The following is a 7,932-nucleotide window of genomic DNA, read 5'->3' as shown; positions in this document are numbered from 1 at the left end:
TCTTGCATGGCTGAAATCCCTTAGCCTTCAAGCCTTATACTTCTCTTTGTGCCTGAGGCATGCAGTGATCCCCCTAGAAATGCAGTGCCCCTGGAGTAGTCTTATTGCTTAATTATAATGACATTCTTTGGAAACAGTATTTCTTTTCCCTGCAAGTTCAACCTCATCATAGGGCCAAATCTGCAGATAGAGACAAGTACATTATACTGGTAATGACTGATAGCTGAAGTTTTCTTGGGTTCAGATTGTTCCTTAATGTAGGCCATTTTTCATCATCTAGAGTTGTCTGATGATGTCATTTCCATTGCTTGAATTTTGAGGCTGCAGCCACATATCATGGAGTTAAAATGACTGTTTAGGGGTCAGCAAAATTGTGTCGTTATCAGGTTAAGCCAGTTTTCGCTTTGCTCTGGGGACAAAATAACAATTGGACTCTTCTAAAACTCATCAAAGAAGAAGAGGATGCCAGGAATCCAAGGCTGCACTAGAGTTAAGCTGAAAAAAGAAGCTGTTTTTGTGTAAAGCTGTGATAGCCATCAGATAAAAATGACAGAATTGTGCCTGAACGAAAATAAGTCACATTGCTGATCATTGGATAACTTTGATGTAGTGTTCCACAATCATTTAACTGAGATTTCATGGCAAGATTAACAGTGAAGATTTTAAAACACACATGAAGAAGAGCTTTTTTCTAAAACCCAGCTATCAGGCTATCCTTGTCCAGCTCTTATGCTGATTGATTATGATTGGACCTGAACTAAAACATGACCTCTAGATACAAAAGAAAATTATGTAGGTTTAAAGGCTAACTAACAAGCTTTTGTAACTTTTGTAAATATTTTTTAAAAATGGTTTAGGATCCCAAATTTTTAAATTTATATGTAAGCATACCTGTATACACATACATACACAAAACCCCTTCCTCCAACCCTGTGATATTCCATGATATTTACTTTACTGTAGTATTTCCTATATTTAGAATTCATATTGCAATGAGTTATTTATGGCAGGGCTGTAAATGGCAGAAGTGCTGACTCAGCGGATGCTCAGGGAATGGAGCATCCACGGAAAAAAATTAGTGGATGCTCTTGCACCCCACTTGGCAAAGCCGCTTATGAATTAAAAAAGCTCTCTTCCTCCCTTGCTAGGGCATCTCCTTCCGGAATCAGCTGTTCAGCGGCATCAGAGGTGCTGGCGGGGGGGGGAAGAGGGTGCAGGAAGAGGGGAGTTTGGAGGGTGGGAACACTTGGGGTGGCGGGACAGGGACGGAAGAGGGTGGGCAGGGTAGAAGTAAGACAGGAAGAGGTGGTTGAAAGTAGGGAGGGGCAGGGGGAGGAGGTGGGGCAGGGTGGGTCCTGGGAAAGGTGTGAGTGGAGTGGGGGCTGGGGTTGGAGCACCCCTGTGGAATTTTGAGGAAAAATCAGTGGCCTCTGTTTAAAAAGAATCATAATAGTTTATGGTTTGCAAAGGCATAAATAGGCCATGTTCCCACCCGTATGCCTTTCCCAGCTTTGATTTTTCATACAATAACAAGATGAAGATCTTTACTTCCCACCAGACCTATAAACAACCCAAGGGCAAACTCGGGACCCACTGGGGAAAAAGTGGGAAACATGAAAATTCAGTTTGTGGGCATGGTTTAGGAAAGGGGGGCCCATGTGCGGGTGACAGAATGGCCAAATTGCAAGGGACGTATGGTTTTAGAGGTGAAAAAGTCAGTGGAGGTGGAGCAGTTCCACTTTATGCTCTATCATAAAAGATATATTACCCATATGACTCAGAGTGTGCCGAGTGCACAACTCCAAAGTAGACCAAAGGATCATGAGGCTTATAATTAGTGGGCTACATGGCATTTTTAGCAAAGATTCACCGACAGTATCGCCAAATACTGGCTCTAAATATTCTTGAAGAACGAGAAACCTTTCTGATAAAATAACCTTGATTGTGTGTCATTATACATTAGTTAAATTGAATCCTTGGTTAGTGCGTGTGCGCCCCTTTGTTGTTTTTCCGCGAAACTTTGTTCACCACAGAACCAAATCAATACAACCGATCTCCTCTAAGACCCAATTCCGGTTTTCAAGTCAACCTTCACGATCTTCAATGGAGTTAAGAACTTTGAAGGCTGCACCAGAATCCGTCTTCGCCAACCCACAACCTATGTGCAATTTCAACATAGAGGCTCTTAGCTTAAGTTATTAATATGCAATTAATTTGGTTATTATGCAAATTCCCATAGTCCTTGTAAAAAATAGTGTTCAAAGTTCAAGTGAATATTTTTAATCTCGTCCCCATTAACAGATGTTTTTGTTTTTAAAAAAACAAATCATCTTCCCCTAAAAAAGGTAAAGCTTCAGTATGCTACACAGTTGGGCTTTCAAGGCATGAAAACTTCAAGCTTTACCCAGAAACTTCACAAGATCAGTATTGACAGGCTGTGTTCTATGCCCATCACGCTGATGCGGGCAGGTTGTAAATCGAACCCTAGCTTTATATTTTTCCATTTTGGTTAGCTTTTGTCAGATGGTTCTAGTGCGATAGAAGAGCGTCATAGCGTATTATGCTTTAACCTACAAGAAATACATCTGAGAACCAAAAGCATACCCATATCAGGACAATTATTACATGTCGTCTCTAGAAGATTTCTAATGATCAATGCTAGCCCTCCCTAAAGTTTTTCGATATAGAGACCTAAAGCTGAATGAAAGACAAAGAAAACATTGGACTTTAGGCAAAACCTTCAAAAATTAGCTTTCCAAAGCTTGGCGGTCCATACTACCTTAGGAGGTAGGGAAGCCAGGTTACTGTTTTAAAGTTTTTTGTGTGGTTTAAAATTTCACTTGTTACAGCTAAATAGGACATTCTTCAAGGGGAAAAACTAGATTGAATGTAGGCTCGTTTTTGGATTTATTGGGTCTTAGCTTAATTGTAACATCTGTACTGGAGGCCAAGTTTCCATAACGCTACTGGTTCCACCTTGGCAGTTTCTCTTTATAGGGAAATTGATTGTTGGGATAGAACTTGTCACTCAAGCTTCCCTCCAAACCCACCCCCTGCTTTGGGGCAACATGGGAAATTGGAAGCTGATGTGAGATACTGCACGCAGGATCCTTCTTACGATGACCCAAGACATCCATTGGAAGAAAAGAACAAGTACCACTCATTAAAGTAAAGCTAGAGTCACCACACTAGGAAGTGGGACCGGAAAACTAATTAATTCTCCTTTCAAAAATCCGCGCGTTAAATTCCAAGGCGCAACCCAGAAGTGTCCATCGTATTACCCCCCAACAAGGTTAAGACATTCCCACTCACTCATTTGCATGGTGGAAAAGAGCAGGAACCAGAGCATAACCAAATCCACGAGGACCAAATTCTCCACCATTTCACACTGCAGTAGTACCTTAGTCCTCGAATAATCCCACTGACATAAAATTGAGTAAGGTGCAGGATTAGGCTGTGAGTCAGCGCTCTCTTGTCCACTTGACCCTGGTCGCCTCGCATAATTGCTACAAATCTCTGTACCAGAGCTGGCAACTGGTGTTTGTTAAACAAAAAAATGGGCTTTGTGACATAAATCTTTTGCAAACAAAATTTCAGTTTTTGTGAAACTTTGTTTCATGTGGGAGAAAAAATCCCACTTATAGATTATTTTTCCTCCCCTTTCAATGGTAAAAAAATATAAAATAAGTAATAAATTGGAAAAGAAACAAAAGTTTCTCCATTAGGTTATTTCTCAATGAGAATGAATGGGGGAAGGACATGAAGGGTATGTATTTTCTATTTACTTTTTCATTTAAATCCTTTGTTTCTTTCATTTCCTGTGGAAAAAAGGAAATAAGTAGAGGAGAACATGGTTTTTTCCCCTTTAAAATGAAATTCTTTAATTTTTAAAAAAATTGTTCAGAAAATTTTTGTTCACAGAAACAACATTTTTCATGAAAATTTCACAGGACATAAAAAACAAGAAGGGATCCTCTAAGGTGCCACTAGACTGCTTGTTGTTTTTTGCTGATACAGACTTAACATGGCTACCACCCTGAAACAGGGTGCAAAACAAAAAAAAATCATGAAAATTTCAAATGAAATAAAAACATTTAGTTTTGTTCAAAATTTACTTACTTTTCCCCACTTATCCTTACCCTTTACTTATGTAGAAGGTAGCCCAAAGCCATGAAATCCTGCATAGAGTAAATAAGGAGTAAGAGGGCACCTGAACTATAACTCCCATGAGACACCATGGGCAAAAATTTCTGAATCAAACTATTTTGGTTTCAGCCAAAATATTCCAAATTTTAAAGTCTTTTTGCAATCTCCTCGCCCCCCAAATCAAAATTTCTGGGGGAAGGGTTGGAACCACAACATTTTCTGCTTAGCTCTAATTTTGGAATTGGCTACTTCCCACTTACCCAATGAAAACCAAGAAGTGCATTTTTATTGGGTTTTCTGACTTTTTACGATCCTTTAAATACTTTAGTTAATATTGGGCAAAGATTCGCTTCCATCTATATTTTTTCATGCTGGTTTTCCCAAAAAACTGTTCATCCACCCCCATTTTATTATGTGTCTAGAAAGTATATTTTGGAAATTCTCTCTAATGATACAGTCAACATTTTTGAAATTATTTACTTTGTATCTTTTGACATTGCAATGAAATGGCTTCTATTTGGAACAAAGTACAATTGAAATAACAGAACTAAAAAATCCAAGATACACTGGCAAAAATACTGAAAAAACACTGTTTGATACTAACTTTTACAAGAAAATGACAAAAACAAAAGTTGCTAGAGCACAGCAGGAGTACTGTGATAAGCCCACCCTCACTGACTGAAACAGAAGTTTGCATGAGAAGTTTGAATACAGCTGAAATGTTCTTTCTGTTTACATGCCCCTGTGCTGTTAGGAAACTTTGCTAAAAAGAAAAAGAAAATGGAATCCACCAAACCATTGGCCCCTCCATAACTGTTTTTTATTCAAAATGAAAATGATTGTCCTTTAAATCGTCAGCTACAAAACCCTAATTTTCTGAGCTCCAGGACTGATGCTTCCTGGCATTGCTTGATTAGCTGAGCCTTTATTCATACAGGTTTTGCAGGTGTTCCTGGAGATCATCATAAAATTGGAATCCACACTACTGCCTTTGTAAAATAATATTTGTTATTCTTGTGGGTGAAATATTGTTGTACTGCTTATTAAAAAAAAACAACCTGTGCATTTCATAAAGGTCAATGGAAACCTGTGAACTTCCTAGTCCATGTAAAAGGTAAAGTTTTTAGCATTTCAGTACTCATATTTTAACTCCCTGTTTCCCTGACCTTTCATTAAGATCAGAGTTGCCAACTCACCTTTAAGGGATCTGCCAAATCTTTCTCTCCTCCTTCTTCCCTATCTAATTTCTTCTTAAATTCCTGTGCTTCTTCTAAATCCACGTAACCTTGGACTGTGTCCACTAGAGAGTCATGTTTGGCATTGGGCTCAAAAAATTATGGGCTTGCCCTTATTAAAAGTATTTATTTTTAGCAGCCGTTTATGGCACACGAAGATATTGTTGGGAAAAACATCAGTTTTACCATGGGTTCTTTCCACGTTCCCATTCAGATTCAGGCAAGTGTTCAAAATAAACATGTGAACATTTCTTTGGCTGCTTTGTTGGGCAATTTATCTGCCAGGCAAAGAGATAGTGTCAGTTTTTGAAGAAGACAAAAACCTTATTTCATTGGCTTGTCATAGGCTTGGAGATTAAAATCTAAAATACCCTTATAAAGCACACACTTGAGATGACTCTACTGATGATTTTTTGAATTTCTGTTTCACAGCTCATTCATTTACCGCCTGGTTAGGTGGGGCAGGGTAGAGTAGGGACAGGAAGAGGTGGGTTGAAGTAGAGCAGGGGTGGGAGGAGGTGGGGCAGGGGTGGGGTCTTGGGGAAGGTGTGAGGTGGAGTGGAGCTGGGGTTGAGCACCCCTGTGGAAATGAGAAAGTCAGTGCCTCTGGTAAATATCATATAGTTTATGGTTTGCAAGCATAATAGCCAATGTTCACCGTAATGCCTTTCCAGCTGATCATACAATAACAGATGAAGATCTTTACTTCCCACCAGACCTATAACACCAGGCACTCGGACACTGGGGAAAAGTGAACATGTAAGATTCAGTGCATGGTTTAGGAAGGGGCATGGGGGGAAAGAGTTGACAAGACATGTTTTTTGAGTAAAATCAGACCATTTTAATTTTAAAAGGCTCAGACTTCCAGCCCTCCCCAATACATGACAATGCTCTAGGGCTGGCCATACCATTTTTAGATTAGAGTGCAGCTGTTTATCTGAGATCGGGAATTTCTGAAAATATTTGTAATACATTTTAAATGAAATTGGTTGTGCTTGAGCCCCTTTGGTGTTCACTTGCCCCCAGAAATCTCCCTGTCCCTAGCAAGCCAAATGTTTTCCAAGACTCAGACTTTCATATGAAACTGAGTGCTCACAAATCCTCCCAAACACACCAGCCACATTCACATAAGTCTTTAGCTTTTATTTTGCAAAATATGTAAAGTAGGCAATTCATCTTGTAAATAATCAGTCAGTGAATTAATCTGTGCCCCACAGATGGTTTGGTTTTAAACAATTCATCTCCCCTAAAAGTAGCTCAGTTATTGCGTACACAGTGCTCAGCATGAACTCAAGCTACACTAACTAACTTCAGTATTACAGGCTGTGTCCTAGGCCCATACGCTGAGCAGGAGCAACACTAATTTCATGGTAGCTTTTGGCAGAGTTTCAGAAGAGAGGTCAAGAATGACACAAAGATTAAGAGAAACAGCATATCACTCAGAAGATTTCTCAATTTTCAATCGGCCCTCCTAAAGTTTTCATAAACTAGGCTATGAAGCAAGAACATTTGGACTTTAGCACCTCAAATACTCAAGCTGCTGTCCATACTACCTAGGAGGTAGAGCCAGTACTGTTTTAAAGTTTTTTGTGTGTTTAAAATCACTGTACAGCTAATAGACATTCTCAAGGAACTAGATGATGTAGGCTCTGTTTGGCATATGGGGTCTGCTTTGTGCTCTTTTACTGGAGCAGTTCCATAGCTCTGTCCACTGCAGGTTTCCCTCTGTATTAGGGAATCTTTATGTGGCATAGAACTGCTGCATCAGCTCCTCCACCACCCCTGCTTTGGCCACTGGGATTTGGAAGGTGACTGGTGAGTCCTGGCACGCCAGGATCCTCTGATGCCAGAATTTTCCTTGAGAGCTAGTAGCACTCAGTGTAAGTAAGGTAGAGTCACCATCACTAGGGTGACCAGAACTATTATTCCCTTTTCAGAATGGGGTAATCAAGGCACAGAGTGTATGTGACTTACCAAAGTTAGTTACTCTGCTTGTGGAAGAGCAGGGAACAGAATCCTAATCCACGAGAGCCAGATTCTGCCACCATTTTCACACTGAGTAGTACCTTAGTCCTCGAATAATCCCACTGACATAAAATTGAGTAAGGGTGGCAGAATTAGGCTGTGAGTCAGGCAGTCTCTTGTCCACTAGACCCTGGTGCCTCGCCTATAACTTGCTACAAATCTCTGTACCAGAGCTGGCCAACTGGTGTTTTGTTAAACAAAAAAATGGCTTGTTGACATAACATCTTTTTGCAACAAAATTTCAGTTTTTGTTGAAACTTTGTTCATGTGGAGAAAAAAATCCCACTTATAGATTTTTCCTCCCCCTTTCAATGGTAAAATATAAATAAGTAAGTGAAAATGGAAAAGAAACCAAAAGTTTCTCCATTTAGGTTTTTTCACTGATGAATGGGGGAAGGACATGAAGATGGGTTATTTTCTTTCACTTTTTCATTTTTAAATCCTTTGTTTCTCATTTTCCTGTGGAAAAAAGGAAAAATAAGTAGAGAGAACATGGTTTTTTTCCCCTTTAAAATGAAATTCTTTA

General features: G+C 39.6%; 1 pseudogene; it reads right to left on the bottom strand.

The window, feature by feature from the left end:
- Positions 1-2,059: 2,059 nt before the first annotated feature.
- LOC116839324 (zinc finger BED domain-containing protein 5-like) overlaps positions 2,060-7,932 on the bottom strand; it is a 28,297-nt pseudogene continuing 22,424 nt past the window's right edge.

Source organism: Chelonoidis abingdonii, chromosome 6 (genome assembly GCF_003597395.2).
Source record: "Chelonoidis abingdonii isolate Lonesome George chromosome 6, CheloAbing_2.0, whole genome shotgun sequence".
Lineage (NCBI taxonomy): Eukaryota > Metazoa > Chordata > Testudines > Testudinidae > Chelonoidis > Chelonoidis abingdonii.
The sequence above is the reverse complement of the archived record's forward strand: the minus strand, read 5'-3'. Positions and strand labels throughout refer to the sequence as shown.